The following is an 18,874-nucleotide window of genomic DNA, read 5'->3' as shown; positions in this document are numbered from 1 at the left end:
CAGAGTCTTACATAGATTATTTCTAAGGTTATTTCCAGGTCTAGCATTTTCAGTGCTGTATATGAAAATCTTATAAGATTCTAGTGACCAGAAAAATAATAGTTAAATACATAGTATCATAGACTTCTAGAAACTATTTTATCTCAGAAAGTGGGAGTCATTGTAAGAATTCCACCTTCAACATCCTGGAAAGACAATCACCAGCCTGATTTGAAGATATCCAGGAATAAAGAGTTCACCGGCTTGTAAGTCAGAATTTTACTTTGTTTCTCCTTGAAATGAGAACAATCAGAAAGTCTTTCCTTATATGGAGTCTAATGCAAGTACACGTTTATCTAGACCAAACATTACCATTTTGGTGTTGCTATTGTGACACGCATCCAGACATCTTCCCTTTCTTGTGGTCCTCAAAATGAGCACATTACAATCCCTAACTCCACTTCCAAATGTTGTACGACCGGTACTGAAGACAATGAAATTAGGAATGCCCCTGCCAAGTCCTTTGTCATCTGTGAAAACATCCCAGTGTAATAGTTTCACTACGTTCTTTTTGCTCACAGGGGCAACACAATGTTGGGTCATACTGAGTTTATAGTCAAGTAAACCCTCTAGATTTTGTTCATAGAAATTGCTGTTAAGCCAGGTGTCTCTTATCCTGTGAGATGATCTTGGAGCCCAATAATTCAACCTGTCATAATATTTTTAAAACTTGATTCAGTCATGCATCATATTAACCATCTCTCCCAGCTATGTCTTGACTGCAAATGCTATAAGCAGGCCCTCTTGTCTTCATTTAAATTATTAGGAAAAGTGTTGATTGAACACAAGGGACCTAAGTATAAAACCCTGCAGCATGCCACCAGAACACTGTTTCCCAAATTATATTCAACAAGATTCTAGTTCTATGAGATGCTACAAGAGAAAAAGGAAAAAATTTCCATGATCAGATAAGTTTGAGAAAACACCACATACTATATGCTCTTTCTTGGGAAGTCACAGTGCATATTGCACATTGTAAAGTGCAGTAATGAGAAGTCCTGTTTAACTTCAATTAACCCAACTTTTCCCAAGCTTATTTGTGTGTGGAAACCTGGTTGGTAGTGGTTGTGTTGTTTGGTTGTTTTTAACATCCTGCCGTATTCCTGGAAAATACTTTAAGATACACTCCCTTACAACCCCAATAACATGATTTAGAATTTTACCATGAAGGATGCAAATTAGTAGGTATATAGTTTCAAACATTTATTTTACCCTTTGTGAGCTTTAGGATGAGGCTTTTTCCCCTCTGTACTAGTCAACATGATTCCTTAATGCTTGTATGATTGCAAGCTGTTTTAACACTCTGAGCTACATAGATCGCTCCATTAATGTATTTTCCTTAGTCTATCTTGTGCCTCATTTTTCTTCTTCATGTTTCTTCTTTTTTCAGCTTGAAAGAAATTTCTCTTTATATAAAAGTTGGAAACAAACATTAACAGTTTAGTCTTTTACTAACATTGCTCTGTCTCACCCAAATGAATTTGACGCTTCATGTTCTTCTCAATTTGGAAAGAGCAAATTGTAATTTTTAAAAAGTCATTTAAACTCTACATTCTATTTTTTGTACTCCACAGCCTATTTTGGACTTTGACAGTTTTAATGGGTTTATGGTACTTTTGTTTTCATTTTTGGTTATACACTGTTTATTCTGTCTTTTGTACATGTCTTATTAAAATATGATCTCATCCCAGACAGTACCTAAGGCTCCACTTTTTGTTTATAAAAATATAATCAAAGACTGTATTATCAGAGTGTCATTGTTATTCTTCCATCTCTCTGAAGCAATCTTCCCTTTTAGAATCCCTGTCCATGTGGTCATACCTAATTTGTCTTAAACTTTTTGAGATGTGCTTTCCTGAAGTCCTGGGTAGATGTCTGGCTGTCTCCCAGCATTCCTTTCCACAGCTTTATTATTAATTCCGAGAACATTGCTCACATTCTCCAAAGTTGTTATTACTCTCATTGGCTCAATCAGTTTGTCTTTGTTGTAAGGAATTAAGTTTAAAGTAGTATTTCCTCTTGCCTACTTCTGGACTGATTGAGAGATGAAATTACTGTCATAGCATATCAAGTTAATCAGGTAAGACTGATCTCCTCATTAAATATATAATAAGTGCGTACTATGTGCCAGGCAAAGTTCTTGCTGGGGGGAAGATGGCAGAGAAGAGGACAGAAAGAGCAGACACAGTAAATGAACAAAAACTAGATATCAGAATAATCTCAGCTAATGATAGGCTATGTGAATAAAATAAAATATCATAATACAATACAAAGTTATGAGTCAGGAGTACACCAATTTAAATTAGATGCTTCGGGGGGACCTTCAACATGGTAGAGGAGTAAGACGTGGAGATCACCTTCCTCCCTACAAATACATCAGAAATACATCTACATGTGGAACAACTCCTACAGAACACCTACTGAACACTGGCAGAAGACCTCAGACCTCCCAAAAGGCAAGAAAATCCCCACATACCTGAGTAGTGCAAAAGAAAAAACAGAGACAAAATAATAGGGATGGGACATGCACCCCTGGGAGGGAGCTGTGAAGGAGGAAAGGTTTCCACACACTAGGAAGTCCCTTCACTGGTGGAATTAGGGGTGGCAGCAGGGGAGGAAGCTTCAGAGCCACGGAGGAGAGCGCAGCAACAGGGGTGCAGAGGGCAAAGCAGAGAGATTCCCGCACAGAGGATTGGTGCTGACCAGCACTCACCAGCCCGAGAGGCTTGTCTGCTCACCCGCCGGGATGGGTGGGGGTTGGGAGCTGAGGCTCGGGCTTCGGAGGTCGGATCCCAGGGAGAGCACTGGGGTTGGCTGCATGAACACAGCCTGGAGGGGGCTAGTGCACCACAGCTAGCTGGAAGGGAGTCCAAGAAAGAGTCTGGACCTGCCTAAGAGACAAGAGACCATTGTTTCGCGGTGCTCAAGAAGAGGGGATTCAGACCACTGCCTAAACAAGCTTCAGAGACGGGCACGAGCGGCGGCTATCAGCTCGGACCACAGAAATGGGGATGAAATGCTAACGCTGCTTCTGCAGCCACCAAAAATCCTGTGTGAAAGCACAGGTCACTATCCACACCCTCTTGGGAGCCTGTGCAGCCCACCACTGCCAGGGTCCTGTGATCCAGGGACAATTTCCCTGGGAGAACACACGGTGCACCTCAGGCTGTTGCAACACCATGCTGGCCTCTGTAGCCTCAGGCTCGCCCCGCACTCTGTGCCCCTCCCTCGCCCCCCACCCCCCACCCCCGGCCTGAGTGAGCCAGCTGCTCCTTTAACCACGTCCTGTCTGAGCAAAGAACAGATGCCCTCGGGCAACCTACACGCAGAGGCAGGGCCAAATCCAAAGTTGAATCCCAGGAGCTGTGCGAACAAAGAAGAGAAAGGGGAATCTCTCCCAGCAGCCTCAGGAGCAGCGGATTAAATCTCCACAATCAACTTGAGGTACCCTGCATCTGTGGACTACCTGAATGGACAAGGAATCATCCCAACTTGACAAGGACTTTGGGAGCAACGTTATTTTTTTTCCCCTTTTTCTCTTTTTGTGAGTGTGTATGCGTATGCTTCTGTGTGTGATTTTGTCTGTATAGCTTTGCTTTACCATTTGTCCTAGGGTTCTGTCTGTCCGTTTTTTTGTTTGTTGGTTTGTTTGCTTTAGTAGAGTTTTCAGCGCTTGTTAACATTGGTGAATTTGTTTTGGTTTCGTTGTTCTTTCTTTCTTTCTTCTTTTTAAAATTACTTAAAAATATCTTTTTAATAATTATTTTTTGTTTTTTATTTTAATAACTTTTTTTGTTTATTTTATTTTATCTTTTTCTTCTCCCTTTTATTCTGAGCTGTGTGGGTGACAGGCTCATGGTGCTCCAGCCAGGCATCAGGGCTGTGCCTAAGAGGTGGGAGAGCCAAGTTCAGGACATTGGTCCACCAGAGATCTCCCAGCTCCACATAATATCAAATGGCAAAAATCTCCCAGAGATCTCCATCTCAACACCAAGACCCAGCTCCACTCAACGACCAGCAAGTTACAGTGCTGGACATCCTATGCCAAACAACTAGCAAGAAAGGAACACAACACCATCCATTAGCACCAAGGCTGCCTAAAATCATAATAAGGCCACAGACACCCCAAAACACACCACCAGACATGGACCTGCCCAACAGAAAGACAAGATCCAGCCTCATCCACCAGAACACAGGCACTAGTCCCCTACACCAGGAAGCCTACACACCCCACTGAACCAACCTTAGCCACTGGGGGAAGACACCAAAAACAACGGGAAATACAAACCTACAGCCTGAGAAAAGGAGACCCAAAACACAGTAAGATAAGCAAAATGAGAAGACAGAGAAACACACAGCAGATGAAGGAGCAAGGTAAAAAGCCACCAGACCTAACAAAGAGGAAGTAGGCAGTCTACCTGAAAAATAATTCAGAATAATGATGGTAAAGATATCCAAAATCTTGGAAATAGAACGGAAAAAATACAAGAAACGTTTAACAAGGACCTAGAAGAACTAAAGAGCAAACAAACAATCATGAACAGCACAATAAATGAAATTAAAAATTCTCTAGAAGAGATCAATAGCAGAATAACTGAGTCAGGAGAACAGATACGTGACCTGGAAGATGAAATAGTGGAAATAACTACTGCAGAGCAGAATAAAGAAAAAAGAATGAAAAGAATTGAGGACAGTCTTAGAGACCTCTGGGACAATATTAAATGCACCAACATTGGAGTTATAGGGGTCCCAGAAGAAAAAGAAAAAAAGAAAGGGGTTGAGATAATAGTTGAAGAGATTATAGTTGAAAACTTCACTAATGTGGGAAAAGAAGTAGTTAATCAAGTCCAGGAAGTACAGACAGTCCCATACAGGATAAATCCAAGGAGAAACATGCCAAGACACATATTAATCAAACTATTAAAAAATAAATACAAAGAAAAGAAACTAAAAACAGCAAGGGAAAAACAAGAAATAACATACAAGGGAATCCCCATAAGGTTAACAGCTGAACTTTCAGCAGAAACTCTGCAAGCCAGAAGGAAGTAGCAGGAAGTACATAGTTAAAGTGTTGAAAGGGAAAAACCTACAATCAAGATTACTCTATCCAGCAAGGATCTCATTCAGATTTGATGGAGAAATTAAAATCTTTACAGACAAGCAAAAGCTAAGAGAATTCAGCACAACCAATCCAGCTTTACAACAAATGCTAAAGGAACTTCTCTAGCAGGAACCACAAGAGGAGAAAAAGACCTACAATAAAAAACCCAAAACAATTAAGAAAATGGTAATAGGAACATACATATGGATAATTACCTTAAAGGTAAATGGATTAAATGCTCCAACCAAAAGACAGAGACTGGCTGAATGGATACAAAAACAAGACCTATATATATGCTGTCTACAAGAGAGACGGACTTCAGACGTAGGAACACATACAGACTGAAAGTGAGGGGGTTGAAAAAGATACTCCATGCAAATGGAAATCAAAAGAAAGCTGGAGTAGCAATTCTCATATCAGACAAAATAGATTTTAAAACAAAGAATATTACAAGAGACCAAAAAGAACACTACATAATGATCAAGGGATCAATCCAAGAAGAAGACATAACAATTGTAAATATTTATGCACCCAACGTAGGAGTACCTCAATACATAAGGCAAATGCTAATAGCCATAAAAGGGGAAATCGACAGTAACACAATCATAGAGAGCACTTTAACACCCCACTTTCACCAATGGACAGATCATCCAAAATAAAAATAAATAAGGAAACACAAGCTTTAAATGATGTATTAAACAAGATGGGCTTAATTGATATTTATAGGACATTCCATCCAAAAAAAAAAACAGAATACAATTTCTTCTCAAATGCTCATGGAACATTCTCCAGGATAGATCATATCCTGGGTGACAAATCAGGCTTTGATAAATTTAAGAAAATTGAAATCATATCAAGTATCTTTTCCAACCACAATGCTATAAGACTAGATATCAGTTACAGGAAAAATCTGTAAAAATACAAACACAAACACATGGAGCCTAAAGAATACACTACTAAGTAACCAAGACATTACTGAGGAAATCAAAGAAGAAATCAGAAAATACCTAGAAACAAATGACAATGAAAACACAATGGCCCATAACCTATGGGATGCAGCAAAAGCAGTTCTAAGAGGGAAGTTTATAGCAATAGAATCCTACCTAAAGAAACAAGAAAAATCTCAAATAAACATCCCAACCTTACACCTAAAGCAGCTAGAGAAACAAGAACAAAAAATCTCCAATGTTAGCAGAAGGAAAGAAATCATAAATTTCAGATCAGAATAAATGAGAAAGAAATAAAGGAGACAATAGCAAAATCAATAAAACTAAAAGCTGGTTCTTTGAGAACATAAACAAAATTGATAAACCATTAGCCAGACTCATCAAGAAAAAAAGAGAGAAGACTCAAATCAATAGAATTAGAAATGAAAAAGGAGAAGTAACAAGTGACAGTGCAGAAATATAAAGGATCATGAGAGATTACTACAAGCAACTATATGCCAGTAAAATGGACAACCTGGAAGAAATGGACAAAATCTTAGAAAAGCAAAACGTTCCAAGACTGAACCAGGACGTAATAGAAACGTTTAGAGAAGAACTAACACCTATCCTTCTAAACTCTTCCAAAATATAGCTGAGGGAGGAACACTCCCAAACTCATTCTATGAGGCCACCATCACCCTGATACCAAAACCAAACAAAGATGTCACAAAAAAAGAATACTACAGACCAATATCACTGATGAATATAGATGCAAAAATCCTCAATTAAATACTAGCAAACAGAATCCAACAGCACATTAAAAGGATAATACACCATGATCAAATGGGGTTTATCCCAGGATGCAAGGATTCTTCAGTATATGCAAATCAAACAATGTGATACACCATAATAACAAACTGAAAGACAAAAACGATATGATCATCTCAATAGACACAGAAACATCTTTCAACAAAATTCAACACCCATTTAAGATAAAAACTCTCAAGAAAATGGGCATAGAGCGAACCTACCTCAACACAATAAAGGCCATATATGACAAACCCACAGCCAACATCGTTCTCAATGGTGAAAAACTGAAACCATTTCCTCTAAGACCAGGAACAAGACCAGGATGCCCATTCTTACCACTGTTACTCAACATAGTTCTGGAAATTTTAGCCACAGCACTCAGAGAAGAAAAATAAATAAAAGAAATCCCAATCAGAAAAGAAGAACTAAAGCTGTCACTGTTTGCACATGACATGATACTATACATAGAGAATCCTAAAGATGCCACTGGAAAACTACTAGAGCTAATCAATGAATTTGGTAAAGTAGCAGGATACAAAAGTAATGCACAGAAATCTCTCGCATTCCTATACAGTAATGATTAAAAATCTAAATGAGAAATTAAGGAAACACTCCCATTTACCACTGCAACAAAAAGAATAAAATACCTAGGAATAAACCTACCTAAGGAGACAAAAGACCTGTATGCAGGAAACTATAAGACACAGATGAAAGAAATTAAAGATGGTAGAAACAGATGGAGAGATATACCATGTTCTTGGATTGGAAGAATCAACATTGTGAAAATGACTATGCTACCCAAAGCAATCTACAGATTCAATGCAATCCCTATCAAAGTACCACTGGCATTTTTCACAGAACTAGAACAAAAAAAATTCACAATTTGTAGGGAAACATAAAAGTCCCCAAATAGCCAAAGCAATCTTGAGAAAGAATAATGGAGCTGGAATAATCAGGCTCCTGGACTTCAGACTATACTACAAAGCTATAGTGATCAAGACAGTATGGTACTGACACAAAAATAGAAAGATAGATCAATGGAACAGGATAGAAAGCCCAGAGATAAACCCACACACATATGGTCACCTTATCTTTGATAAAGGAGGCAAGACTATACAATGGAGAAAAGACAGCCTCTTCAATAAGTGGTGCTGGGAAAACTGGACAGCTACATGTAAAAGAATGAAATTAGAACACTTCCTAAAACCATACACAAAAATAAACTCAAAATGGATTAAAGACCTAAATGTAAGGCCAGACACTATAAAACTCTTAGAGGAAAACAAAGGCAGAACACTCTATGACATAAATCACAGCAAGATACTTTTTAACCTACCTCATAGAGAAATGGAAATAAAAACAAAAATAAACAAATGGAACCTAATGAAACTTAAAAGCTTTTGCACAGAAAAGGAAACCATAAACAAGATGAAAAGACAACCCTCAGAATGGGAGAAAATATTTGCAAATGAAGCAACTGACAAAAGATTAATTTCCAAAATATACAAGCAGTCCATGGAGCTCCCTATCGAAAAAACAAAAAAACGAATCAAAAGATAGGCAGAAGATCTAAACAGACATTTCTTCAAAGAAGATATACAGATTGCCATCAAACACATGAAAAGATGCTCAACATCACTAATCATTAGAGAAATGCAAATCAAAACTACAATAAGGTATCACCTCACATTGGTCAGAATGGACATCATAAAAAAATCTGCAAACAGTAAATGCTGGAGAAGGTGTGGAAAAAAGGGAACCCTCTTGCACTGTTGGTGGGAACGTAAATTGATACAGCCACTATTGAGAACAATATGGACGTTCCTTAAGAAACTAAAAATAGAACTACCATATGACCCAGAAATCCCACTACTGGGCATACACCCTGAGAAAACCATAATTCAAAAAGAGTCATGTACCACAATGTTCACTGCAGCTCTATTTATAATGGATGGATGCAACCTAAGTGTCCATCAACAGATGAATGGATAAAGAAGATGTGGCACATATATACAATGGAATATTACTCCACCATAAAAAAAAAACGAAATTGAGTTATTTGCAGTGAGGTAGATGGATCTAGAGAGTGTCATACAGAATGAAGTAAGTCAGAGAGAAAAACAATTACCGTATGCTAACACATATATATGGAATAAAAAAAATGGTTCTGAAGAACCTAGGGGCAGGACAGGAATAAAGACGCAGATGTTGAGAATGGACTTGAGGACACGAGGAGGGGGTAGCATAAGCTGGGACTACATGAGAAAGTGGCACGGGCATATATACACTACCAAATGTAAAATAGATAGCTAGTGGTAAGCAGCCACATGGCCCTGGGAGATCAGCTTGGTACTTTGTGTCCATCTGGAGGGGTGAGATAGGGAGGGTGGGAGGGAGACACAAGAGGCGGGAGAAATGGGAATATATGTATAGCTGATTCACTTTGTTATACAGCAGAAACTAACACAGCATTGTTAATCAATTATACTGCAATAAAGATGTTAAAATAAAAAATCTGCAAACAATAAATGTTGGAGTGGGTGTGGAGAAAAAGGAACCCTTTTGCACTGTTAGTGGGAATGTAAATTGATACAGCCGCTATGGAGAAAAATATGGTGGTTCCTTAAAAAACTAAAAATAGAGTTACCATATGACTCAGCAATCCCATTACTGGGCATATACCCTGAGAAAACCATAATTCAAAAAGACTCATGTACCACAATGTTCATTGCAGCTCTATTTACAATAGACAGGACATGGAAGCAACCTAAGTGCCCATCAATAGATAAATGGATAAAGAAGATGTAGCACATATATACAATGGAATATTACTCAGCCATAAAAAGAAATTGAGCTATTTGTAGTGAGGTGAATGGACCTAGAGTCTGTCATACAGAGTGAAGTAAGTCAGAAAGAGAAAAACAAATACCCTATGCTAACACATATATATGGAATCTAAAAAAAAAAAAAAAAGATGTTTCTGATGAACCTAGGGGCAGGACAAGGAATAAAGATGCAGACGTAGAGAATGAACTTGAGGACACGAGGTTGGGAAAGGGTAAGCTGGGATGAAGTGAGAGAGTAGTGTTGACATGTATACACTAACTAATGTAAAATAGATAGCTGGTGGGAAGCAGCTACCTAGCACAGGGAGATGAGCTCGGTGCTTTGTGACCACCTAGAGGGGTGGGGTAGGGAGGGTGGGAGGGAGATTCAAGAGGGAGGTGATATGAGGATATATGTATACATATAGCTGATTCCTTTTGTTATACAGCAGAAACTAACGCAACATTGTAAAGCAATTATTACTCCAATAAAGATGTTTAAAAAATATAAAAATAAAAATTGTGTTAGTATGAAAAAAATAAAATAATTTTATTGAAAAAATAAATAAATTAGATGCTTATGAAAGACCTCACTAAGGATGTAACATATGAGCTGAGATCTGACTGCCAAGAGGGATCCAGACATAAAATATCTTTGATTGAATATTCTACACAGAGGAACAGTAAGTGCAATAGTTCTAAAGTGTGGATGTTCTAGGAAGAGGAGGAAGGCCAAAGGACTGAACATAAGGAATAGGGCATGGAGTGGGAGGAAGCAAGGTGCAAGAAGTCAGCAGAAGATGGAGAGGCAAGTAGAGATCAGATCATTTCCCCTTGAGGACAAGGTAAGTCATGTAGGAATGACCCTGTGAAGTTTCAGTCATAGGGGCAACATGATCTAGTTTACATTAAAAAAAAAATAACTCTTGAGTCCAGGGTGAAGAGATTTGGGTGTGACTGAGTAAAATGGAAATAAAGAGCCCACAAGGGAACAACTGGAGACTTCAAGAAGAGGAAACAGGGCCTCCTAACTGCCGTAGCTCAGCTGTCATTTTTGTGATCTTAGGCATCAATATGATATATGTCTCCCCTGACTGACTGAACAATGTCTGGCATGTTCCTCAAACTAGTTTAATTTTTCATATCATTTTTTTCTCATTAACATTCTGTTCTTCATGTCTCTCTCATCTGCGTCAAGGCTTTTCACTTAGTCCATGCTTTCTTGACCTCTATTACTATCCCATCTCTCAGAATTACTTTTTTCTTTGAACCAGATGCTAATAGTCTGGATGCTCCATTTGTGTTAAGAAAACGTTATAAACCCTGGAGTTATGCCATGCAGAGGCCCTGAACATTAGCTAAAACATATTTCACCCATAAGTCATGTACAGTGTTCTACTCACATTTTATACTTCAAAGAGGTTCTCTTGAGTTTCTAAAAATTATTAAGATGTTTCCATTTTAATAGTTGTGTTTTGGATATGAGGAAGGAAAGAAACTGTTATTTAGAGAAGTCTGGGGAACAAATAACATATCTGGGTTCCTTATTCAAATTAGCTAACCAATTTGGTATGGCAAAACACTTCAAGTGAATCATATAACTTCAGTAAAGGAAACTCTGGGCACTAGGCAATAAACACGTGTTTCAGATCAGACACTGCTTTGAAGCAGCCAGAGCTAATCAGGTTTTCTATGAACACATTAGTTAAGCACCAGATTTTCAGGCTCATTCTCTTTCTTCATTGCTCCACCTTCCATAGGATAATACTGAACCTGTGTAAGAATCACAGTCCCTTTATGCTTATTTGACTCCAGAAACCAGCTGAAGCACAATCGGGGGCCAAGTTCCATTTGCTTTTCTCTACTGTGTCTGGCTCCAGGATCATAGTAACAGTGAGTCTTGCCTGCTAACTGTTTGCTTTAATTTGTCACCAGAAATCACCATTTCCATTGCTAGATGAAGGTAATGGTAATTCTCCAAACTGCCTGGGACAGTATTTCTGAATGGAATTTCATAGCTATAATGGGGAAGAGAAGAAAGTGTTCTCTGCTGTTGCCAATAACATTTTAAAAAAGGAATTTACATGTCTGTAAAACAAGCAATCCTAAGACAGTCTTCTCTATGGTGTATCAATAAAAGAATTAATAGCCCAGTGTCACCACACACATTTTTTTTTTTTATGCGGTACATGGGCTTCTCACTGTTGTGGCCTCTCCCGTTGCGGAGCACAGGCTCTGGACGCGCAGGCTCAGCGGCCATGGCTCACGGGCCCAGCCACTCCGCGGCATGTGAGATCTTCCCGGACCGGGGCACAAACCCGTGTCCCCTGCATCAGCAGGTGGACTCTCAAGCACTGCGCCACCAGGGAAGCCCACACACATTTTTAATGTAAAAAAACTGAGAGATTATGAAGCCTTAGGGTATAGCCCAAAAATTTTCTGTGATTTACATCAATCCACTAACATTATAGCTCAAGAAATAAGGATGTCGATATACTGTTAAACTTCCTTTCTGGGTATTCTCTGATCCTGACTCAACTATAATACAAAAATAATAACATTGAGACTTGGGTTCCATTTCCAGTTTTGTCACCAGAAAGGTGTAAGAGTTTGGACAGGTGACATTATCTCTTTGGTCCACAGTTTTCTCACTTAGAAGGAAATCCTGCCATCTGTGATCACATGGATGGACCTTGAGGGCATTATGCTAAGTAAAATGTCATAGAGAAAGACAAATGGTGTGTGATCTCACTTATATGTGTTTGCCAGGGGATGGGGGAAAAGGGGAGATGTTGGTCAAAGGGCACAGTCTTTCCGTTATAAGATGAATAAGTTCTGGAGATCTAATGTACAGCAGGGTGACTATATATTTAATACTGTATTGTATACTTGAAAGCTGGTAAAAGAACAGATCTTAAGTGTTCTCATCACACACACAAAATAATAATCACGTGAGATGATGAATGTGTTAACTAACCTTATTGTGATAATCATTTCACAATATACACATATCAAATCATCAGGTCGTACACCTTAAATTTATACATTATTTGTCATATTTCAATAAAGCTGGAGAAAATTAAGAGTAAACAGAATAGAGGTGTTGCACTAGAAAAAAAGCCCAAATATCACTTCCTTTCTAAAGTTACATTTTCTTTTATCAAGATTTTTCATTGAAACAAAAACATAATAAAAGTCATTTTGTGCATATTTTCCTTTTTCTTTCTTCCTGGCAAAATGGAGGTCCCACAGTGTGAAAAGAAAACCTTGGATTCTACAGAGCTTCTTTCTTTAAAATTAGAATTTTGTCCCTGTTCCATGTTTAGCTCTATTTCCTTGTCTGACCAAAAAGTACTTTTCTCTCTCCAGCATTCCAGCATGTCATACATCAAAAGGTTTGAGGGGGGATGTATGTGTGTATGTGGAGTGGGGGACGGGAGATTAGGAACATCTGGAAGAGGGAGCAAAGGATAGACGATTACTTGTAGCTCATGCAGGAAAATCTAGATTTAGATATTCCTTTGTATCCAAACTTCAGCTGTCATGAACCAACTCCAAACTAGGAAAAGAAAGGATGCTACTTTTGAGTGTAGATTTAAAGAATGAAATACAAGCTAACACTTGGGGCTCCATCATATAATCATCACATATTCAGAACGAGGTCAGTTTCTGAGAGTGGACCTATGAAGTTTATCAGTGAGAAGAAAAGAGGAAATGAGTGGTAGACAAAAGCTTTGTTCACACCTGAGTTTGGGGAATTAACCAGTCTATTTACAATATCAACTTTAATCAACCACAGTCATCTTTGCCATGTACTTATTTGATCATACACATTTCAGTGTGACATAACTTTCATTAAATTCGTATTATATGTAGGTCATCATGATTTCTCCTCACTTAGCTAGAAAACAATGCCTCATTTAAAAGGTGAAGTGTGGATAAAATAATTTGTGAGTGATGTGCATGGTTGAGAAACAGATTACTTGGATATGAAATTAGTAGATCTGTCCATAAAGTGGCATTCAGAGTTTTTCACATATTTTAATGAATTTTATACTATAATCAGACAAATAGAAGCAAGACTGATGTTTCATAGTTTATGTGGGTGATTTCCTATACTATCATGCTATTTTTTACGTGTGAGTGTGTGTGTGTGCACATGTGTACACATGTATATCTGGAAGTTAGGCAGAATCATTGAGATATTAGGTTGGGATATACACAGTTGATTCTCATTATTCATAATAGTTATGTTGCATAAAGTAGCCACAAATCCTGAATTTGTGATTGCTGAGCCATTGTTCTTAGGAGAAATACCCGATGAGGCTTCTGTGATCATCTGGTCACAACATTTTTGTCAACCAGTCAATACATGAACTCATTTAATATGTGTTTCTGTTTAAAGACATCTTATTTAACATGTATTGTTGTTTCATTAACATTGAATTCAAGCCAGTAACACTATCAGTCATGCCTGGGCGGAGCTTATCTAACACACATATTTTCTCTACAATGCACATCACAGCCTTCTTGCACTTAGGGACACTAGGGGACACTTCAACATGATGCTCAGGGGTTATTTTAAACAGCAAAATCACCAAAAGAAAAGCACAAAATAATGAAAAATGTGACACTAAATAGACTGCCCAAAGGACCCAAGAGGGCAGTGTTGCTTTGTTCAGTCTCAGATGGGAATGTGTATGCTGAGGGACTCAAATTTTTAATCACTATGCCTGTCTATGACTAACAATTAAAGTGCTTCCAGTGTTGGTTTAGGGTTGACAAGTAGATTTTAGTGAGTAGGCAAGTTTGCAAATGAAGAATCTGTGGATAATAAGGATCAGTTGTGACCGTATGCATATATATATATGTGTGTGTGTGTGTGTGTGTGTGTGTGTGTGTGTGTGTGTGTGTGTGTATACACATATATAGATAGATAGATATAGATGTTTGAATGTAGGGAGCATAGAGGGCACAGACCCCAAGATGTGACATTCACTCCCTCAAACTTAGTCAAGCAACTGATGCCCTTTTGAATGTGTGTCTATTCCAGTTACCTATTGATACCTAAAAGATCACCCAAAACTTAATAGCTCAAGTAACATCAATAATTTATTTTGTTCACAAATCTAGAATTTTGTGGGGTTTCTTGGGAACAACTCATCTTTACTCCACAAGGCATCTGTTGGAGTCTGAAGGACCCACTGTTAAGATGACTCACTCTTATGACTGGCAAGTGGGTTCTGACTTTCAGCTTGGAAGCCCATAGAACCGTGAGCCAGAGCCTTTGGTTTATCTGCCTTTGGGCTCCTCATGAACTGACAGGACTTCCTCACTGTGCGGTGGCTGGGTTCCCAGGGTAAGTGATCTAAGAAACAGGAAATGGAAGTTACCATTTTTTTGTGGCCTGGGCCTAGAAAATTGTACAATATGACTTCTGATATATACTATTGCTCAAGAGACCCCTTGATGCAAGAATATCAAAAGAATCTGGGGTTTTAAAGCTACCACAATGTCATTGATATTACCATTTAGCCTAAACAACAAGCCATACTACTTTACTATGATAATATTTATTCCTTATGACCATTTCTGAGTATTACCTTTCCCTTAATTATTTTCCTAGATCTGCTTGTTATTATCATTTACATAGCATATACCCATATATCAAGAAGACTGGAAGTGAGCCTTGTAGCAAGCCACCCCATCTCTCAATAGTCATGGTGGATTGGGGAATATCTTCAGCTTGGCTAGAGACAGGAACATTGCACTCTAATTCAATCCAGATATGCTACTTTTCTATAGGAATGTTGAAAGGGAAATATCTGTTCAACCATCTCACTGCAGGACGTATGAGTTTGATAAAGGTTTTTGACATGCTAAAGTTCCACATGAGTTACATAACCACAACCTACCCATTTTAAAAATTTAATCTTTGATATAAAGTTCCAGGCTACTCTAGAGTAAGGGGGAGAAATAGAGGTTGATAGGAACTCCAGTTAAGAAAGGCCTTGAGATTTGAGATGTTAGTTCAGAGTAAGCAAATTAAGAATGTAAGGTGTTAGTGAAGAAGTGAATTACAGAAGGAAAGAGAATCAGGGAAACAGCAAGAGCCTCTGAGAATTTAGAATACAATAGGAGAAGAGAAGAAAAAGAAATACTGAGAACTTTCTCTAAACCATGTCTGCTTTAAAAATATTATGTAATCATTGACAATATTTCATTATGTATTACAACAACATTTTTTAATGGATGAACACACTAAAGTGAAGTTAAATAATTTACTGAAAACCATTTAGATTAAATTAGCGAGTGTTAGAATCCCAAGCTTAAGAAGGTGCAGATGAGAAAAGTCCATGAATATGAGGGGCTCGGTCTTTGGAAGGGAAATCTTTTCTTCAGTATTTTTTTTAAAGATTTGTTTATTTATTTATTTATTTATTTATTTATATTTTTGGCTGCATCGGGTCTTAGTTGAGGCACACAGGGTCTTCATTGTGGCACGCGGGATCTTTTGTTGCAGCCTGCAGGGTTCTCTTTAATTGTGGTGTGTGGGTTTTCTCTTCTCTAATTGTGGCCCATGGGCTCCAGGGTGCATGGGCTCTGTAGTTGTGGTGCACAGGTTCCAGAGCACGTGGGCTCTGTAGTTTGTAGCACGCAGGCTCTAGTTGAGGTGTGCAAGCTCAGTACTTGTGGCTCGTGGGCTTAGTTGCCCCGCGGCATGTGGAATCTTAGTTCCCTGACTAGTTCCCTGCATCCCCTGTATTGTAAAGCGGATTCTTTACCACTGGACGACCAGGGAAGTCCCTCTTCTTCAGTTTTATTTAGTAGAGAAATAATACTCACAGGTATCAAGTAGGAGAGATCTATTTTGGAATAGCTTGGAGATTTTTCCCTTTATTGTGGTCCGTAATGAGGCAAACTCCAGATGAGAGCAACACTTTGTTGGCTTAATTCCATTTAGAAAACATTAAAGTCAAGTTGACCTAAAAAAAAAGATTCTTAAATAAGCTAGCGTACGCACCAGAAATTTGGAAATGATCGAACGTAATTTATTATACTATTCTTTCAACTCTTCACAGGTTAAATTTTAGTACTCATAGTAAATGTTTGTCCAAGACATTCTGTGACCAAGAAGAGAAAAAGAGAAAGAGATCAAGATGTGAAATAGAAATCAGTCTCAAATTACCCTCTAGTTAGGTGCACAGTGGGTCCACAAGTTTGTAATGTCTGTCATACTAACCACAGTGAAAGTGTTCAAAGATGACTGGCAAATTGGTGGGAGAAAGAAAATTTTGAGAAGAGCTCAAGAGATACAGTAATAGACAGAGAAAGACTGGGATTTAAAGAAGAGAGGAGGAATCCTTTACGGCAGGCCTGAGTGGAAAACATGAATATTTTTGAGTTATACTCGGGTTCAAGCCCTACCCAACTGGTACCTGTGTCTACTCTGGTTAACTGTTTAACTGCATCTCAGTTTCTTCTGCTGTAAATGTCGACATTTATATATACCTTACAGGACTTGAGGGGAGGATTAAGTGATATAAAATTTATAAAACACCTGGCACATAAGCCCTGATCAGATTTTATCTTTCTCTGAAAACATATCTAGGCTAATTGGCACTGGCTTCTGAATAACAAAGATCCTGTTTCTGAGGCTTCCCATCTATGGCTAGACTCGTTTCAATGAGAAACATTGGTTTTCCTCCCAATTTTACAACTTCCATGTGTTCTAGGCATTATTAAGTGTGTGTGCATGGGGTATACCATTTATAGTTTTCTTCCTGGGGTTTTCTTTAGGCCAGTTGGAATGCCACAGAATTAAAAAAACAGATGTATACTTGAAAAATGTAGCAATACACTCATTCTTCTCTTATGTCCGACTGTCTTCACTTTTGTTTACATAAGGAAATGCATTAGCAAATTTTGGAATTAATTCGGAATTAGTTTCTGCACAATGAATCTTTGGGTAGTTGGACACCTATGATGTAAAATCTCCTGGCTTTGTTTCAGAAAAAATCATTATTATTTAAAGCCTGTCAGTTGGAATGCAATTTAAAAACTTCTACTCAGCAGCTACAGAATTATACACAGATTCTGAACAGAGAAATATAAAATAGATGTGTGATGTGGATGTGTGTGGATTTTGTTTAAGATCTTTTTCACACATTTATAATAATCATTTAATAGTTAAATCTAGAAGTGAAGTGTTGTCAGTGTTTCTTGATTTCATTTCATGTTTTTTCCCTTTTGAACATCATTTCTTTCTCTGACTCACAGTCTGTTTATTATTACTCTTATTCTAAACATCCTTCTATAAATCTCTCATTTTTAAATTATGAAGGCAGGTGTCCAATATTTTCTTAAAGCAGGAATTCTTACATTTAATCATTTGTTTAACATGTAATTACTGGGCCAATTATAAGGGCCTGGCACCCTGTCAAATTCTTTGAATACAATGGTGAGCAAAACCAGTAGGTCCCTACCTTTAAGGAGCTTAAAAATATTGGTAGAAATAGAAATTACTGAAATATTTACCAAAGGTAATTACATCTGTAATAGGTGACATAAATAATAATCGCAGGATGCTCTTGAGAGCATAGCAAAGGGAAGTGATCTAGTCAGATGTTGAGAGATGGATCTGAAAGGTGAATACAAGTTAGGTGAAGAGAGGACAGAAGAACATTCTAGACAAAGACATTGACATCAAGGAACAGAATGCTCAACACAAGGACGGATAGGGTTGTGTTAGGATTTGTTTTTTATCCAGAAAGCTAAAGAAAACTTTGGAAGAATTTTTAAAAGGTAGTAAAATGAAGAAATTTAGATTTTTAAAGGTCACTGTGTCCAAGGTGACAAAAACGGAGAGGAGGAAAGTAAAAGGTGATTGAGGGAAATCATAATGTTCCTGAAGTAAAGGAGGTTTAGATTATTGTTGATGGAGAGAAGTAGACAGATTGAAGTGGTGAAGGGGAGGGAAGAGAGTGTTTCCTTTATTTATTTTTCCCTGTTGTTTCTCTTTATCCACATGGTCCTCTGCCTTTCTCCTTCCTATAGGCACTCATCCAAACTGTTAAATGTTTATCTTTTTGCTTCTTTATGGTCTAGCACAATATGAAACATTGCTTTGTAAGCATTATTCTTCATTTATGTAAATATTGTAATTTGGATTT

Source organism: Delphinus delphis, chromosome 4, assembly GCF_949987515.2.
Source record: "Delphinus delphis chromosome 4, mDelDel1.2, whole genome shotgun sequence".
In the NCBI taxonomy this organism is placed as follows: Eukaryota; Metazoa; Chordata; class Mammalia; order Artiodactyla; family Delphinidae; genus Delphinus; species Delphinus delphis.
This window is presented reverse-complemented; position numbering follows the sequence as displayed.